The 19,752-nt window shown below is 50.9% G+C and overlaps 1 long non-coding RNA gene across 1 annotated transcript; it reads right to left on the minus strand.

Moving 5' to 3' along the window:
* Window positions 1-203: 203 nt before the first annotated feature.
* Window positions 204-3,998, minus strand: LOC308535553. The gene is made up of 2 exons (XR_013997280.1): window positions 3,853-3,998; window positions 204-1,218 (listed from the first exon to the last, which is right to left on the minus strand). It is a non-coding gene; the product is annotated as an uncharacterized lncRNA (long non-coding RNA).
* Window positions 3,999-19,752: the final 15,754 nt, after the last annotated feature.

Consider the following 19,752-nt stretch of genomic DNA (forward strand, 5'->3'; position numbering starts at 1 on the left):
AGGCCACTCAGGCTTTGGTATTTTGAAGTTGGGGCTCGGTAGTGGCTCCTCAGGTTGCTCCCTGTGGGCTCACAGCCGGGGGGCCAGTTAAACTCCAGGGGGGACCTCGGTGGCCCCAGGGCCTGGCAGACACAAGCGTAAAACCCCTTGAACAGGACGGCGAGTACCAGGTGTCGCTATAGAACATGAACATAGACATTAAGTCTAAAAAAAGGTTTTTAAAAATTGATCTTCATCTAGACAGTGTTGGCCACTTTAGGGCAATGAGGACAGTGAAACCCAGAGAAGTCTCGGTCAAGCAGATCATCCATGACTGACCGTCCACGCATGGCCAGCCCTCCAGGGCACATCTCTACAGATGCCCTGCCAAGAGGGTCGTGTGTGCGGATTCGGGAGGGAGCAGCCCCCAAAGGTCACCTGAGAACCAGGGGCACATCCGCTGAAGATGGGCTAAGGGGTGAGCACTCAGCTGGATGGCTGCTCCACACACCACCCACACGGCCACCACAGAGGCCACTCCCTCATTCAGGCGAGGGGTGGACGGTCAGCAGAGATGTGAGCCTTCTCTGGATTCTTAATGGAAGTGCATTTTCTCTGCTTCAGAGTGGCAGCTCTCACATGTACACACCCATGTGCGCACACACACTCACATGCACACCCATGCGCGCACACACACACATGCATACAACGCGCACACAAACACGTGCACACACACATGCAGACACACTCACATGCACGTGGACACTTGTCAGGTAAACTTTCAGGCCACCTTCCGGTCCCAAGGCCTTGGGTCATGTTAAAAATAGTGCTCGGCCCCAGGGTTAGGGAAGCTCCCGGGACTGGGTGCTGCATGGGAGGGCCCAGGAGGGGTACACGGGGAGGGGTCCCCCAGAATCTCAGCGCACACGCGGCACCTCGCCCCACGTTGGTCTCCGCGGGTTGTCGCTGTTTAAACCCCGGTGTAGGCTCACGGCACCCCCAGGGGCGGCCTCACCTCCCAAGTCCTCTGGGTGGTCACCTTCCCCATGACCTCCTTCTGAAGGTCGTAGCTCCTGGAGCCTGACGAGGCTAAATTCTTCACTCTCAATGCCATTTCCAAATGCTGTGGCTTCGTCTCGGTGGTGACGGCACCCCGCAAATGGCCACCTTGCTTTGCTGAGTGGGGTGACTGTCACCTTCCCATCCAGACTTGTGAAGGAGGCGTGCTCATCTGAGATTCTAAAAAGACCAGAGTTTGTCTAAGTGGCCAGTGAAATTACGATTTTAGGAAACATTGAGGTCATTCCTTGTCCCTTGTGCACTTAGTAAGATCCCCAGCTGCTGACGAGGGGCCCAGGGCATTGGTGGGACCCGTAGGTGGAGGCGGAGAGGGGTGCAGAGGGGCCCAGGCACTCGCTCTGAGCCAGGAGACAACCAAGCAATTCTTAACGTTAACACAGCGGTTTTCAACCTTCCTGATGCCGCGACCCTTTAATACAGTTCCTCATGTTGTGGAGACCCCCAACCATAAAATTATTTTCGTTGCTACTTCATAACTGTAATGTTGCTACTGTTTGAATCATAATGTAAATATCTGATATGCAGGATGCATTTTCATTGTTACAAATCGAACATAATTAAAGCATAATGATTAATTCCAAAAACAACACGTAATTATATATGTGTTTTCCGATGGTCTTAGGCGACCCCTGTGAAAGGGTCGTTCGACACCCAAAGGGGTCGCGACCCACAGGTTGAGAACCGCTGCGTTAACAGACCCAATCCCTCTGAGCCTGCTGGTGCGAGGAGCCAGGAGGCAGGCCGGGGTCATGGCTGAGTCCTCCGAACATCCAGGCACCTGAGGGAGGAAATGAAACAAAGGTGCTTCAGAAGAGACGCCTGGCCAGGTGACCAGGAGGGAGCCCAGTGTCCCGGAACGTTTAGATGTGTGTCTGAGCCTTCGCTATGCAAACCCAGACTATGTTATAGGATTGGGGGCTGGGTATCGGGGTCAGATTAGCTGCCCCCGCAGTTTGTCGGAGTGCCCTGAATGGCCAGCTTGCTGTTCTGGAATGTTCCTGGGCTCCTTGGCTGTCATGGAATGTTCTGGGTGTTGAGATGCATGCCCATCCACAGCCCCTGTTTGCTTGGGGCCCAGGGGTCCTGTGGGCCGGGAGTTCAACCGCTCACAGGCCTGTGTGCTGGACGAGGGGTCCTCATGGGAAGAGGTCTGCAAAGGGAGCTAAGGGAGCCACGGCAGGATCAGGGGACGGGGCTGGAGGCTGGCACTGCAGGTGAGCAGGTGCCCACTGCCCCAGTCAGGACTGACCCCATCCCCAGGACCCCGTGCTCTGGCTCGGGGGCTGGGGTCTGTGGGGGATGGTCAGTAGGCCTTTCTGAGGGAGCCAATCAAGCCTATTGGCTAGAAATCGGGGGGCAGTCCAGGACACTGGTCCTGAAAGGAGGAGAGGGAGCCTTCGACCACAGAGGTGGGAGGCAGCTCTGAGCTGATGGAACCTGCCCCAGGGCTCCATGGGGGCCACGGGGGTCCTGAGGGTGTCCTTGGGGAGGGGGCACCTCAGCGTCTGCCCGCTGGTCAGGGCTGCGAGCACAGAAGCACAGACCAGAGGGGACCGTGAGTCCTGCAGTCCTTTCATTTCCCGGCCAGACCTGCTGTTGTCTATTCGGGAAGAATTATACAGTCTTGCCCAGCCGGTGTGCTCAGTGGTTGAGCATCGACCTATGAACCAGGAAGTCAGGGTTCAATTCCTGGTCAGGGCACATGCCCAGGTTGCGGGCTCGATTCCCAGCGTGGGGAGTGCAGAGGCAGCCAATCAATGATTCTCTGTCATATTTGATGTTTCTATCTCTCCCTCTCCCTTCCTCTCTGAAATCAATAAAAATGTATTTTTTTTTTTAAAGAGTAAAAAGGGCCCTAACCGGTTTGGCTCAGTGGATAGAGCGTCGGCCTGCGGACTGAAAGGTCCCAGGTTCGATTCCGGTCAAGGGCATGTACGTTGGTTGCAGGCACATCCCCAGTAGGGAGTGTGCAGGAGGCAGCTGATCGATGTTTCTCTCTCATCGATGTTTCTAACTCTCTATCCCTCTCCCTTCCTCTCTGCAAAAAATGAATAAAATATATATATTTTTTAAAAAAAGTAAAAAGGGTAGAAACTCCTCCCGTTTCACAGTCCACGCAGAACAGGAACTCCTGTGCTCTTGCACTCTGACCCCTGCTGACCCTGAGAGCTGAGAGTGGGAAACCCAGCTCCCCCGTATGTGGACTGCTGCTTTACTAGTGCATCTGGCTGCTGCGTGCACCCCATGTCGGGCCCACACCCCTAGACTCCTTGGACCCTAACTTAACCTGGCCTCCTGACGCCACCCCCACACTCCCCCGCTTCACTCCCACCGCCCGAGGCCCACTCTACTCTGGGCTGTGAGCCTTTCAGAAGCCGGAGGGTCCCCTCCCACCACTCCGGAGCCTTCACCATGGAGAAGGTCTGGCCCACGACTTTGGGATTTGTCCCGAGCCCGTGGCTTTGGGGCGAGGTCATGGCAGGGCGGTGTCGATAGAGGAGAGAGGGTATCTCCCCGACCCATGTCGGAAACTCTCACCACAGCCCGTTTAGGATCTGGTACCGGCAGCGAACGCCAGGGGAGAGAGCAGGGCTCAGGGGCACAGCACGTGGTCCCAGAAGACAACTCACTTTCCTCAAACGCTCCCCAAACTCGGACCACCAGCCACCTGGGACCCAGTCCTCAGCCTCGCCTGCCCCCTCCAGCAAGGCCTCGGCCTCCTGCCCGGCCCTCCCTCCCTTCCCCTACCTGTGCCGAGAACATTCCCTGGAAACCCTCGCCCCCATCACCCACCTGGCGGACAGCTGCGCAGACCGCGTGCGTGTCCGGCCCCCGGCGAGGCTGCGCCCCAGGTGCGGGCGGGAGCTCACCTGGGCCCTGGCCACCTGGAGCCGCGGCCATGCCAGCGGGGGCGCCCAGGGCAGCCGACAGGGCAGGCAAGCCCGCTGGGGGCGGGGGCGGGGGGCGGGGGGGTGGGGGGGGCAGGCAAGCCCGCAGGGGCGGGGGCGGTGCCGCTGGCCGGAGTGGGGGCCCGGGCTGCCCGGCCCGCGAGGATGAAGTCACCGGTAAGGTCCGCAGTTCCGGAGCGTTTCACTCGGAAAAGCGGGGGCCCTGCCGGGGGCGCGCTCCGTGCTGTTCCGTGCGCGTTGCCGGGTGGACGTGTCCGTGCGAGGCCCGTTGCGGGCAGGCCCCGGGCCGGGTTCGGGAGGAGGGGCGCGTCTGCGGTCCCGGGTCTGCTGGGCCCGGCGGCGGGTCGGATGCTGCCCCGAGGCCAGGCCTGTCCAGCGCCCGAGGGCGCAGAGGTCGGGAGAGAGGCCTGGGCGCGGCGAGCACCGACGGGAGGGGTCCGCGCCTGGTCGGGCGGAAGTCTTCGCGGGCGGGACGCGGGCACAGAGGGGGGCGGGGGCCCCGCGGGCAGGACTGTGTCGGGGTCGCGGCTCTGTCGCTACCAGGCGTCGCTCTGGAGCCGGGACCCCGCGGGAGCGGCCCGGGCCCCGAGGCGCCGGCTTCGGGCTCAGGGGCGCGCCGGGCGCTCGCACCGGGTTCACTTGTTCTCCGTTTGCCTCTGGACGCGCCGCTGTCCGCGCTGCTCGCGGACGAGCCGGTGTGACCGGGGCTCAGGCCGCCGCCCGGGCCCCACTCGCCGCTGCGGGCAGCCCTGGCTCCGGCCGAGCAGGTGAGGCCCGGCGGCCGCGGCGCAGCCATCGCGGAACACGGGGCGCAACAGGAGACGGGGACGGGGACGAGGCGAGGAGTCCCGGTAGAAGCAATGGCCTCAAAGTCAAAATGGCCACAAAATAGACTAAAACGGCCGCTTTAAAGGGCAGGGCCTCATTTCTTACAACTGCATGGGGATCTATCTACATTCATCTCAAAATGGTGTCTGTTTTTCCCCAAAGTCAGGGCCCGATGTCCCGGCCAAGGCCGCGGGCGCCCTCTGGGTGCGGGCTGGCACTCAGCCTTGACCCCTGCCTCAGTTTACCTGCGGTTCCGGAGTTGCCCATCCGAGCAGCAGCCTCTGTTCTCTGCCCCGACCCCCTCGTCAGTCCGCAGAGGTGACCAAACTGGGTCCGGACCGTTTCAGGCCTCGTAGGTGCGAGAGGAGCACACGGTGCCGCCCCCGGTGCCCGGGCATCGCTGCTCTCCCAGGTCCCAGGGGCCTTCCCCCCCACCCCCCAGGGCAGATGCCAGCCTTCGCTCCTGCCCAGGCCGGCAGCGGGGCCAGGCCAGGCGGGGGCGGGTCTGCCAGTCTGACCCCGCAGCCTGACTTGAACACAGGCCCCTGCACCCGCTTGGCCGCGTTCAGCGCCGAGAGGTGGGAGTCTTTGCTGAGACGCCCGGTGGCCGCTCTCCCGGGCGCACATCTGGCATCCAGTGGATTCCCAGCCCAGAGACAGTCACTTCGCATGGACCGTGTTCCCTGCTGACAGTGGGGTGTTCCCTGCTGACAGTGGGCTGTGCCCCCGGGGAGCCCGAGAGAGCGGAGCCGGGGCGGGGAGAGGAGCAGGAGGGCTGCGTGGAGGCGGTGCTGGGCCCCGGTGGGGGCGGGGGGGATGGTGTTACTGACCACAGAGCCTGCATCCCCGAAGGAAGGGCCGCAGGGCGTTGTCCGCTGGTCCTGCTGTCCCGCCCCAGCAGCCGGGCAGCAGGGCCTCCGTGGGGGACCCGCAGGACCTTCCTCCCAGGCGGCCTGGCCAGAGCGCAGACAGGAAGGAAATGCGAAACACGTGAACACACATGTCAGGGACATGTCCTCCTCCCAGCAATGCAGGTAAATAACCAAACCAGACCTGTGTCAGGAAGGACCCCTCCTGGGCGTCAGCAGAGGGGTCCCCTCCCTCCCTGACCCCACAGACCCCGGGCGTGACTAAGTCACATCGGATCGTGGGGACGCCTTCTGAGGAGGCGGTGAAGGGGGACCGGCCCTGGCTCCCTCCCCAGGCGAACCCGAGAGAGCAGAGCGGAGGGGAGACACCCTGACCCCACGAGGAGCCCCCCATGGGCCGCGGGCTGTCGTGGATTTGGGCCGAGAGAAGGGTTGGGATCTGGGAACAGGGTGGCAGTGTGCGGGCAGGTGGGGTGCAGGGCGAGGTCCTCTTCCTGCCGTCAGAACAGCCCATGAAGCTAGAACCCCATAGACTACACCCCAGAGGAGAGAAGCACACTACCCCCACCCGGTCCACCCCCGACCGGGGGGCCACACAGCCAGCAGGGCTGGCGTTGGGGTGTGTGTGTGTGTGTGTGTGTGTGTGTGTGTGTGTGTGTGGAGGGCGTGGGGGGCGGGGAGGCCACACCATGTGTGAGAAATAACCACAGAGAGAGGAAATCTGAGGAACTAACCCAGCAGATTTGGACAAGAAACAAAACTGGGAGTTTGCCGTCAGCAGAAAACCATGAAGGAACTGCTAAAGCATGTACATGAGCCAGAGGAAGTGGTCTTAGCAGCTCTGAGATTCAGGGAGTGAATAGCTTTCAAAACAGTATGGGAGCCGAAGCTGGTTTGGCTCAGTGGATGGAGCGTCGGCCTGCGGACTGAGGGGTCCCAGGTTCAATTCCGGTCAAGGGCATGTACCTGGGTTGCGGGCACATCCCCAGTGGGAGATGTGCAGGAGGCAGCTGATCGATGTTTCTCTCCCATCGATGTTTCTAACTCTCTATCTCTCTCTCTTCCTCTCTGTAGGAAATCAATAAAATATATCTTTAAAAAAAAAACAAAACAGTATGGGGTGGGGGTGGGGGGTGGTAAATGTAAATGGACACTGTACACAGTGGTAATAATACCTTTTGGGGTTAAAGTAGAATCGAATTAAGTTACATATCAGCAATTACACATGTAGGAGGAGGGTCTCTATTATTCGGGAGGAGGATAAAGTATTTATTGTATCTGGTCTTGGACCAACTGATCAGAGCCGAGAAACAGGCCAGCGTGTGCTGAGTTTTGGTGGTTGGCAGAGGCCGCACAGCAGGCCACGGGGGAAGGAGGGACGGTCAGCTGACGTCGCTGGGAAATCGGGCCGTCTGTGAGGAACCGATGAGGATGAGAATGTGCGCCTCACATGCCGAAACCAGTTCCGGGTGGACGGGAACTTCAGTGTGTATAGCAGGTGCCTTTCTGACTCTGATTTTCATAAAGAAAACAAAAAATGCAAAGCGTACGCCACAGCCATCATATCAGTTAGGCAGAGCTAGTCTTTGGTGACAAAGGTCAGAGTCTTTGGAGTAAAAGTTAGGAGCGGATATGAGGGAACTTTCTGGATGTTGAAAATGTCCTAAATCTTGCCCCCCCCCCTTTCTTTTACTTGGCTTTTATTTATAAAAAATCCTTTTATATTTCATTCTTGTTCTATAACTATTTGACATATTTACCAACGTTCTAAAATGAAATCTACAAAATAAGATATATTCAAAGAAGGCAACGTTTTATCCCTGACTCTCTACCTTGTTCAGTCTCTCCCTCCTAGGGAATGAAAGTTTTATTTTATCTAGTTTTTATTCTATCTTGCCATGTTTGTTTTTTATTTATTATTTTTATTTATTTTATTTTTTCAAGTACAGCTTATATTCAGGATTTTCATTAGTTTCAAGTATACAGCGTAGAGGTGAGACAGACGTGCACTTTACAAAGTGATCTGCCCCATATTTCAAGATTTCAAGTACCAACTGGGCACCACACAGAGTTATTACAGTACTAGAGGCCTGGTGCATGACGTTTGTGCACTTGGGGGGGGGGCGGTCCCTCAGCCTGGTTTTTGCCCTCTCACAGTCTGGAGTCCAGGACCCCTGAGGGGCCCTTAGCACTGCCACCACTCCCACTGTGTTCACCAGCTGTGAGCCCAGCTTCTGGCTGAGCAGTGCTCCCCCTGTGGGAGTGCACTGACCACCAGGGGGAAACTCCTGCACTGAGTGTCTCTGGTGGTCAGTGCACATCACAGCGACCGGTTGTTCTGCCGATCAGTTGATTTGCATATCAGCCTTTTATCATATAGGATGATTGACTCTATTTCTTAAATCACCGTGACTGTACTTCTCAATCCCTTCACCCTCCCACCCAGCCCCCCTGTGCACCTCCTTCTGACAGTCATCGATTGTTCTCTGTATCTATGAGTCTCTTCAGTTCTGTTTGTTCATTTATATTCGCCTTTAGATTCCACATGTAAGTAAAATCATATGGCATTTGACTTTGTCTGCCATTTCACTTCACATGAAATACCCTCTGAGTCCATCTATGCCGTCCCAAATGACTTAGGTATTCTTTCTGGCTGAGCAATGTCCCATTGTATATATATATACCACTGCTTTTTTATCCACTCGTCTACCGATGGGCACTGGGCTGCTTCCATAGCTTGGCTATTGTAAATACACTGCAATGAACATAGGGATGCGTATGTTTTTTTGAATCAGTGTTTTCGGTTTCTTTGGATATGTACCAGGGACGGGAATTGCTAGGTCACAAAGCCGTTCCATTCTAATTTTTTTTTTTAAATATACTCCATTGATTTTTCACAGAGAGGAAGGGAGAGGGATAGAGAGTTAGAAACATCGATGAGAGAGAAGCACCGATCAGCTGCCTCCTGCACACCCCCTACTGGGGATGTGCCTGCAACCAAGGTACATGCCCTTGACCGGAATCGAACCTGGGACCCTAGAGTCTGCAGGCTGACGCTCTATCCACTGAGCCAAACCGGCCAGGGCCCATTTTAATTTTTTGAGGAACCTTTATACTGTTTTCCATAGAGGCTGCACCAATTTGCATTCCCACACAGTGCCTGGGGGTTCTCTTCCCTCCACTTCCTCGCCCACACTTGTTTGTTGACTTAAGAAATATTCCATATCTTGATCTGGGTGGTAATAACATAGGTATACACGCATACATTCATTAAACTGAACATTTAACATTTCTGCACTTTACGTGATTTATACCTTAACTTAAAAAAGCAAGATCCAGCCCTGACCGGTGTGGCTCAGCAGATAGAGCGCTGGCCTGTGGACAGAAGGGTCCCAGTTCCATTGAGTTTGATTCAGGTCAAGGGCATGTACCTTGGTTGCAGGCTGCTCCCCGGCCGGGGCCCTGGTCAGGCGCGTGCAGGTGGCAACCAATCGATGTGTTTCTCTCACATCGATGTTTCTCTCTGTCTTTTGTCTTTCCCTCCCTCTTCCACTCTCCGTAAAAATCAATGGAAAAATCTCCTCGGGTGAGGATTAAAAAACACACACCAAGATCCAGAAGACAATATAATAATTTATATTCCTTTTGGTAAAGTTAAACAATGAGTGCTACTAAATGATGATATTCAGATTCACAGGTGACAAAACACAAATGGATGAAGGGAAGACTGGAGGGAGGGACAGAAGACGGCGGTTCCCTCCAGGGGAAGCAGGGAAGGGAACACCAGCTACCTCTCGAGTGGGCGGTGGGCTTATTAGTTTCATTTTATGGAAAAGCAATGACCTAGTTTAAAATACAATATACAGGAGGACCGGCCAATGATGGCAGCGAGTCGTAGTCCGAGCCTTAGGATTAACCGACTTTTTACGTCTGAGGTCATTTTTATGGCACAAATAAATGCCTGGCTGCTGGTTACTTACCTGATGACATTCCCTACGTTGTTCAAACTCGGGTTCACGCGGGACCCTTCCCTCAGTCTGTCTCCTTCGGATCCTGAGGGTGTCTGCTCTCGCTTCCTGCCAAGCCCACCAGGGTGGTGCTGCTTGTTTGGTGAGGCCTCTGTCCAGCAGGTCAACCAGTTCACACTTTGACATGCTTTTTCCTAATTGTATTTCACACTCAGAAAAGACATAATGTTTACAAACTACGCTGGCCAGTGGCTCAGTGGTTGGACATCCACCCATGAACCAGGAGGTCACAGTTAGATTCCCGGTCAGGGCACATGCCCGGGTTGCAGGCTTGATCCCCAGTGGGGGTCGTGCAGGAGGCAGCCGATCAGTGATTCTCTCTCATCATTGATGCTTCTCTCTCCCCGTCTCCTTTCCTCTCTGAAATCAATAAAAATAAGAAGGTTTATCTGGATGGAATGAAGTGTGGGGGCCGGGAGACCAGGGCAGTTCCTGGCACCAGGACCCTCCAGGCTGTACCTGGGGGTGAAAAGTGATGCTGATCACACCTTCACCACTCGCCAGGCTGCTGTGAGCACCTCTGAGCCTGCCTCTCGTTGGCACTCTCTTATCCAGCTTCCTTCCCTGCTGCCAGAGAGATCTCATCCCCAGCTTTTCTACCCCCCCCCCCCCCCCGTCTGATTACCGTTTTCCCATAGAAAGCCCTCCATCGGTTCTCCACCGCCTTCTGGACAAAGGCCCGCGCTCCCCGCCCTCCCCCATGCACCCGAGCCTGGCTGCTCAGGGCAGTCCTGCTCCCTTGAATGCCGGCACCTTCAGATCGTCCTGGACTTGTTCCTACGGATCCTGCTGCCTAAATGCCCCTATTTGTAGCCCCCACCCTCCCGCCGCCTCACCAAACCCATAAACCTCGCCGCAGGCCCAGCCTAGCGCCTCTGCTGCAGCCGCCAGCCACTGGCAGCCTCGGGGTCTCCTGTCTACGCCCCTCTTTCCCATTCGTGCAGCGCGTGAGTGTGTTGCTGGGGGGAGGGGGGTGTCTGGTGGCCTCTAGGGCAGAGGGAGCAGGGAGGCTGTTGCCTGCCGAGGAAGGGTAGATGGAGGAGGCGCTGTCTGGGTGGAGGGCAGCTCTCTGTGGCTGAGCACAGGGTGAGTGGCGACAGGGACAGGTGTCAGACTAGAGGGCTGGGTGTTCTCTGCATGAAGGTGAGGGCCCCTGGGTCTGGCAGGCTGCAGAGCCCTCCGATCTGGTGTCGCTGTCACCTGCTGGTTGTCAGTTCCCAGCAACCTGAACGGAACCTGCATGGACAGCACAGAAAGCGGATCAAGGTTCTTTGAAACTGTCACCTTTGGGGGGAAAAAGTGATCTGGAAACAATATGAATGCCCAGCAAAGGGAAAAGCTAACATTGAGTTTAGCAAAACTCTCTTTCACATGCAATGAGATTCTCAAATAATTTTAATGATATAGAAAAAATTCTTTTTTTAAATATATATTTTTATTAATTTTAGAGAGAAAGGGAGAGGGGGAGAGAGATGAACATCAATGATAGAGAGAATTATTGATTGGCTGCCTCCTGCTCACCCCACACTGGGGATCGAGCCCGCAACCCGGGCCTGTGCCTGACCAGGAATTGAACTGTGACCTCTTGGTTCATAGGTCGATGTTCAACCACTGAGCCACGCCAGCTGTGCTGTCTTTTCATTTTGTTGATGGTTTCCTGGCTGTGCAAAACCTTTTTAGTTTGATGTAATCTCATTTGTTTGTTTATTTTTTCTTTTGTTGTCCTTGCCTGAGGAGATATATCAGAAGAAATATCGCTAAGAGAAATGTCCGAGATTTTACTGCCTATGTTTTCTTCTAGGAGTTTTATGGTTTTGAGTCTTACATTTAAGTCTTTAGTCCGTTTTGAGTTTGTTCTTGTGTATGGTGGAAGAAGACGGTCTCATTTCATTTTTTGCACGTATCTGTCCAATTTTCCCAGCACCTTTTATCGAACAGACTGGACTGCACTGTATGCTCTCGCCTCCTTCGTCATATGTTAATTATTGACCATAGAGACGTGGGTTTATTCCTTAGTTCTCTATTCTGTTCCACTTTTCTATGTGTTTGTTTTTATGCCAGTAGCATGCTGTTTTGATTCCTGTAACTTCACAGGTGGCATGATCCCGCCAACTTCGTTCTTTATTCTCAAAATTGCCGTGGCAATTTAGGGTCTTTTGTGGTCCATATAAATTTATGGATTATTTGTTCTAGTTCTGGGAAGAACACTATTGGTATTTTGATAGGGATTGCATTGAATCTATAAATTGCTTTGGGTGGTATGGACATTTTAATGATTTTAATTCTTCCAATCCATGAGCATGGTATATATTATTTACATCTTCTTCAATTTATTTCCTCAGTTTCTTGTAATTTTCCAAGTACAGGTCTTTTACCTCCTTGGTTAAATTTATTGCTGGTATTTTTAAAATATATTTTTATTGATTTCAGAGGGGAAGGGAGAGGGAGAGAGAGATGGAAACATCAATGATGAGAGAGAATCATTGACCAGCTGCCTCCTGCACATCCCCTACTGGTATTCAAGCCCACAACCCGGGCATGTGCCCTTGATAGGAGTCAAACCCAAGACCCTTCAGTCGGCAGGCCGATGCTCTATCCACTGAGCCAAACTAGCCAGGGCTTTCTAGGTATTTTTTTATGCAATTATAAATGAGATTTTTTTTTTTAGTTTTTCTTTCTGATAGTTCATTATTGGTGTATAAAAACGCAATCAATTTCTGGGCATTTATTTTGTATCTTGCTTCTTTACAGAATTCATTTATCAGTTTTAGTAGTTTTTGGGGGGATATCTTTAGGGTTCTCTATAAATAGTATCATGTCATCTGCAAATAAGGACAGTTTTACTTCTTCTTTTCCAATTTGGATGCCTTTTATTTATTCTTCTTGTGTAGAAAGGAGGCATTATTACTTGGTTCAACAGTGAGCTATATCCCACAGCTAACATTTTAAACACTGTTGATTTAACCAAATTTTATAATAAGGCAGGGATATGGGGGGGAGCGTTGTAGGGAGGGGTTATTGTCATAAATCAAACTATCTTGTTATTTGCTTCTTTCCCAGAAATTAAAATTATATAATTTATACGAAGGTATAGATTGTAACCCTTTCAAGCAATCGTGGGCACCGGAGTCGGTGTCCCCCCCCTTTTAAAAAAAGGGTGCACATGTTGTATATGTGTTGGAGAAATGCTTTAGAACCAGTAGGTCTTACGAAAAAAAAACAACAACAAAAAGAACAGGTCAGCAACAGAGGAATTAGTGTAGGAACTTTGTGATGTTATTGTTCGGATTGAAGGATAAAGAGAGCCCGGCTGGTGTGGCTCAGTGGTTGAGCATCAACCTATGAACCAGGAGGTCATGGCTCAATTCCCGGTCAAGGGCATATGTCCGGGTTGCAGGCTTGATCCCCAGTAGGGGACGTGCAGGAGGCAGCTGATCAGCGATTCTCTCTCATCATTGATGTTTCTATCTCTCTCTTCCTCTCTGAAATCAATAAAAATAAACTTAACACAAAAAAAGAGAAAGTAGAAAACGCTTTGACCGGTCTCTGCCCCCTGGCACCTTGAAGTTTTCGTAGACTTGCTGAACTTCAAAGAACAGCCCGTGCCTAGGAGAGGCTGTGATATTTGCTATCGATGGGGACACCGGCTGGAGATCCCTGGCGGGTGTTTTCCAAATCGACAAAAGCCTTTCGGGTTTCCAGCCCCCTCCGCTGGTTCTACCACAGCCTCGGCGCCATATTTCAAGTAGGTTGCGTGCTGCTAATTCAGGTGGAATCAGCCAGACCAGAACGGTGGCTGGGTGTCCCGGGGCCGTGGGAAGCCTGCACTGAACCTGACCCTGCGGTCTTCCTTCCCGAGGGACGTGCTCCAGCGCCGGGGCAGGGCGTCCTGGACCCTGCGCAGCGAGGCCACAAGGCCACGCTCCAGGACCACGGATCTCCAGCTAGCTAGTAATGTGCACCCTTTTTAAAAAAAGGGGGGGGGGCGGGGACACAGACCCCGGTGCCCACGACTGATTGAAAGGGAGGATGTGGTCTGACTATTCTATTGCCTGGAATTCCAGCAGGAATTCTCTGACTGGAGGCTGTTTCAAGAGTACATTCTTCTTTACTTTCCATGTCAATAAAATAGTGAGCATCACTTGCTCCATTTGTTACAATATATCCCTTCGTATAATTTATATAATTTTTATTTCTGGGAAAGAAGCAAATACCAAGATAGTATGATTTAGGACAATAACCAATTTTCTTATATAATTCATTTCACATGAGAAAGGAATAAAAATTATTAGACTATGACAGGGTTAAGGAGGCTCCAGGCCTAAAGTGTGGAATTTGACCCGTGTTTTTTTGTTTTGTTTTTTAAAATATATTTTATTGATTTTTTACAGAGAGGAAGGGAGAGAGCTAGAGAGTTAGAAACATCGATGAGAGAGAAACATCGATCAGCTGCCTCCTGCACATCTCCCACTGGGGATGTGCCCGCAACCCAGGTACATGCCCTTGACCGGAATCGAACCTGGGACCTTTCAGTCCGCAAGCCGATGCTCTATCCACTGAGCCAAACCGGTTTCGGCTGACCCGTGTTTTTCCAAACATGATAACCACACTCCTAGCAGGAAAACAAGGTATTTCTGTTTTTTTTTTTAAAAAAAATATATTTTATTGATTTTTTACAGAGAGGAAGGGAGAGAGATAGTTAGAAACATTGATGAGAGAGAAACATCGACCAGCTGCCTCCTGCACATCTCCTACTGGGGATGTGCCCGCAACCCAGGTACATGCCCTTGACCGGAATCGAACCTGGGACCTTTCAGTCCGCAGGCCGACGCTCTATCCACTGAGCCAAACCGGTTTTGGCAACAAGGTATTTCTATAACAGATACTTACTCTACCTTGGGAGCTAGTGGCTAAAACCAAGGAGTGGTTACTACGCTTAGTAAAATCACTAGGTTTGCTATCTTTTCTTTGTGCTATATGTAGATTTTGGGAAATGTTTTATGGCCAATTTCTATGGAATAAAACTTTAAGCAATACAGAATTTTATTAAAATCTTATAGAATAGAATCATTGTATAAATTGTGTTAGCTGTACAGTTTTTCCGTATAGTTTTCCATTGCAATATCTTTTGCACATCAGCTATTTGTATATTTGGCTTATCCTATCTAATAAAGAGGGAATATGCTAATTGACCCTCATGCCATCGCAAAGATGGCAGTGCCCAGTCCTCTCAGCCCTGCCGGGGCGGCATGCATGCAGTAAGGCCGGACCTGCCCCCAGGCCAGCCCGGCCACTCCACGTGCCTGCCTCCAGAGACCCCCAGTCCCCTCGGCCCCCCAACCTCCCAGGGCCACCTGAGGTACAGGCAGACCTCGAATGGCAGCTGCCCAGCTGCCCAGCTGCCCAGGGCTGCCCGAGGCTCAGGTAACCAGGGCCGGCTGAGGCTTGCGCTGCTGGCAGTGGCAGCAGCAGAGATGTGATGGGGCGTCACCTTCCCCTGATCTGAGGGCTCCCGGACTGTGAGAGTGGGCAGGCCGGGCTGAGGGACCCCCCCCTCCACTGCATGAATTTTCATGCACTGGCCCTCTGGTATTAATATAAGCCATGAAGTCTTAGAACCACACTGCTAATTTCTTCCTACTCGCCATCCCATAATCAACTATATGAAACACTTTCCTCACCATAGTACATGAAACAACAATTCTGCTGCGTCTTAATAGATGGTCATCATCTTTGCAGCCGTGAAGAAGAAGGCTCTCTTACCCTCTGAGACAGCATGGAGGGACCTGGAGAGGATCATGCTAAGTGACATAAGCCAGTCAGAGAAAGTCAAGTATCACATGATTGCACTCATATGTGGAATCTAATGAACAAAATAAACTGATGAACGGAGTGAATCAGAGACATGGAAGCATGGAACAGACTAAGGACTTACATGCATATGTGCCTATTGTCTGGACACAGACAGTAGTGTGGTGAAGGCCTGGGGAGGGGTGGAAGCAGGGTAGAGGGGTCATTGGGGTGAAAGAAGGGGACATCGGTAATACTTCCAACAATAAAGATAAATTTTAAAAGTAGGTGGTCATCCTCTCAGAATGAGAGGGAGTGCAGATCCCTCTTCAAGATGGCGATTTATTTTCTGGATCAGCAGCCATCATAAGTTGGACTGCAGGATCATACGGTCGTTCTCTTTTTAACTTTTTGAGGACCTTCATACTGTTTTCCATGGTGGCTGCACCAATGTACATCCCACCAGCAGTGCACAAGGGCTCCCTAGGGCTTCTTCATGTCTTGGCCAAACTTGTTTCTTGTCTCTCTGAGGACAGCCATTCTGACGGGCGTGAGGCGACATCTCATGGTGGCTTGATTGCATTTCCCTGATGATTGGTGAGGGTGAGTCCCTTTTCATACTCCTGCTTGTATGCCTCTTTGGGGGGAAATGTCTATACAGTTCCTCTGATAATTTTTAAATTTGATTTTTTGCTGCTGAGTTGTATGAGGGTTTTTTAAATATAGTTTGGAGATTAACCCTCTGTCAGAGATATGATTTGCAAATATTTCCCTCCCATTCCCCATGCTGCCCTTCATTTTCTTGACAGTTTCCTTCATGTGCACGAGTTGTCGTTTTTGATTTCATGTCCCACTTGTTTGTTTTTGCTTTTGGTGTCAAATCCAAGTGACATTGTCAAGATCGGGGTTGTTTGAGGAGCTGCCTGCTGTGCTTCTCCCGGGAGCCTGTGGCTTCAGTGTCACGTTCAAGTCTTGGGTCCACTTCCAGGTAATCTTTGTGAGCAGAGTACAGTAGGGTCCCGTTTCATTCTTTTGCACGCGACTGTCCAGTTTTCCCAGCACCGTTTACTGAAAAGACTCCCCATGGCATATTTTTGGCTTCTTTGTTGTAAATTAATGTGTGGGTTTGTTTCTGGGCTCTGTTCATGGCTCCACTGACCCATGTGTCCATCTTCATGCTAACAGCCTACGTCTTGGTTACCGTTGCGTCCTCTCCAACACTGTCGCTTCTTGTGTTTTTAATGATGATCATTCTAATAGGTGCAAGGTGATGTGCCTCTTCTGCACATGGCTCTCCCATTTTCCCAGCGCCACTGAGTGAAGAGACTCCTCTTTCTCCGTTTCATGTGCTTGGCTCCTTGCCTCACAGTAGTTGTCCGTGGGTGTGGTTTATTCCTGGGCTCTCCATTTTGCTCTCTGTTCCATTTCTGTTTGTTTTATTTTTCCCCAATACCATACTGTTTTGGTTACTATCGCTTTGTTGCATAATTTGAATTCGGGGAATGTGATCCCTCTGGCTTTGTCCTTAGGTTGCTTTTGTAGACCCATACACATTTGAGGATTTTTTGTTCTATCCCTGGGAAAGTACAGTTGAGATTTTGATGTGGATTGCATTGAACCTGTAGGTTGCTTTAGGTAACATGGATATTTCGACCACGTTAATTCTTCAATCCATGAACACTGGCTATCTTTCCATTTCTCTGCGTCTTCTTCAGTATCTTTCAACAAAGTCCTCTAGTTTCAGTGTTTAGGTCTTTTACTCCCATGGTTAAATGTAACCTAGTATTTTGTTGTTGTTGCAGTTGTGAATAGGATTGTTTTAATTTTTCTTTCTGATTTTTCATCTTAGTGTATAGAAACACGACATATACTTGTGTATTGCTTTTGCACTCTGCAATTTTAGTATGTTTATTATTTCTCATAGGTTTTGGTGGAGTTTTTAGGATTTCCTATATATAAAATATGTCATCCATGAGTAGTTACAGCTTTACTTTTTCCTTTAGAATTTAGATGCCTTTTATTTCTTTTTCTGGCCTGATGACTCTGGCTGGGACTTCCACTACCATGTTGAATAGATTGGACATCCTTGTCCCGTTCCTGGTTTTAGAGGGAAAGCTTCCATTTTTCCCCATTGACCATGATACTAGCTGAGGGTTTGTCATGTATGGATGGCCCTCACTACGCTGAGATGCTTTCCTGATCCCGTCTTATTGAGAGTTTTGTCACGAATGGATGTTGAATCTTGCCAAGTGCTATTCTGCATGTCTTGTCAATTCCTCAGGGTTTGTTTTTACATAGAAATCATATCATATGCAAATAGATTTACTTTTCTTTCTAATCTGCACACCACTTGTTTCCTATGAATTGCCTTATTGCCCTGGCCAGCACCTACAGTAAATGTTGTAGAGAAATAGTGAGATGGACCTCCTTGCCTCATCCCCAATCTGAAGGGACACATTCACTGTTTCACCATCCAAGGTGATGTTACCTGTGTATTTCAGGAAAGTTCTATTTCTAGAAAGCTCCCTCCTGTTTCAAATATGCTGAGAGTTTTAGTCATGATTGGGTGTTGAATTTTGTCAAATACTTTTTTTTTTCATCTGACCATGTATTTTTTAAAAAATATATTTTTATTGGTTTCAGAGAGAAAGGGAGAGGGGAGAGAGAAACATCAATGATTAGAATCATTGATCGGCTGCCTCCTGCACGCCCCCTACCGCTTGTAAGTCCATTTCTTTCACCAGGTGGGGGAAGTTTTCTGTCATTATTTCTTCAAATAGGTTTTCAATATCTTGCTCTCTCTCTTCTTCTGGCACCCCTATAATTCTGATGTTGGGGCACTTGAAGTTGTCCCAGAGGCTCCTTACACTATCTTGATATTTTTGGATTCTTTTTTCTTTTTGCTTTTCCGGTTGGGTGTTTTTTACTTTTTCATATTTCAAATCTTTGACTTGCTTCTTGGGATCCTCTTGTCTGCTGTTGGATCTCTGTATGTTATTCTTTATTTCAGTCAGTGTATGCTTAATTTCTAGTTGGGTCTTTTTCATATCCTCGAGGGTCTCACTAAATTTATCGGCGGTTTCTAGAAGATTCTTGAAAAACCTTGTAACCGTGGTTTTGACCTCTATATCCAGTAGTTTGCTTTCCTCCATTTCTGTCATTTGTGACCTGTTTCTTTGTCTCCGCATTTTTTATGCTTCCCTGTGTTGATAGAGTGGCTTTCTGTGCTAGGTGTCCTATAGGGCCCAGTGGCTCAGCCTCCCCAATTACGTGAGGTGGACACTCTTAGTGCACCCCTTTGTGGGCTGTGTGCACAGTCTTGTTGTAGTTAAGGCTTGATTGTTGTAGGTATCACTGGGAGGAATTGACCTCCAGGCCAATTGTCTGTGAGAATCAGCTGTGTCTACAGTGGGAGAACTTCTGTGCTGGAGACACCCTTCTGGGGCAAGACTTGCTTCAGTGGGGCTTTGGTGCTCCCTGAGTCTGCCCCCTGAGTGTGTCCCTTATGGATCTGAGGAGTTGTAATCTGGATGGTCCCAATCTGACCACTGGGTACACAGGCTCTTGGATCACTAAGGAGATGCTAATTTAGCCTCTGCCTGAGGCTACCCAGCAGGAGCTATGGAGAGATCTGCAGGTTCCTCTTCCTTGTTTGGGGTTTGGAGGTGCCCAGATGAGGCCTAGCTGTGAAGCAATGCAAGCTGCTGTGGGCCTTGGGCTTTCTTTTGGATGTTCTGGGTCTTTCTGACCCAGCTGCAGTTTGTTAGGTAATTTTAGATCTCAAAGGGCCAGCCCATTAATATACAAAAGCCTCTGCGCACAGCTTGGTTTGGGCGGGGTCTCAGGGAATCAACAGGGAGGAGCAAACAGCTTTGGCTGGTCCTCAGTCCTACCCTAAGAGGCCCTGCGTCTCAGTGTCCTAGTAATCGCTGCAAGCAACCCCGAGAGAAAGCCGCTCTCGAGTTCTGCCCGCTGCCAGACAGTCCAGTTTCTCCCTGTATGAGTCTGGGTCCCCAGAGACTCGCCTGGAACTGGAGTTCAGAGCAGTCAGGAGCTTGTGTCTCCTTCTTGATTGAAAAAGACAACCGTGTCCTCTGTTGCCAGCCCTTTCCACGTGAGCCTCTGTACCTCTGCACTTTACTTCCACACCTCCTCTGAGTCTCAGTGTGCTTTTCTCTTTCCTTCTAGTTGTAGAATTTCCACTCAGCCAGCCTTCCTGTGGTTCTGGATGATGTCCATTTTGTCTTTTAGTTGTATTTTTGAAGTGGT

The sequence above is a fragment of the Myotis nattereri genome, assembly GCF_964212035.1.
Source record: "Myotis nattereri genome assembly, chromosome: 20".
NCBI lineage: Eukaryota > Metazoa > Chordata > Mammalia > Chiroptera > Vespertilionidae > Myotis > Myotis nattereri.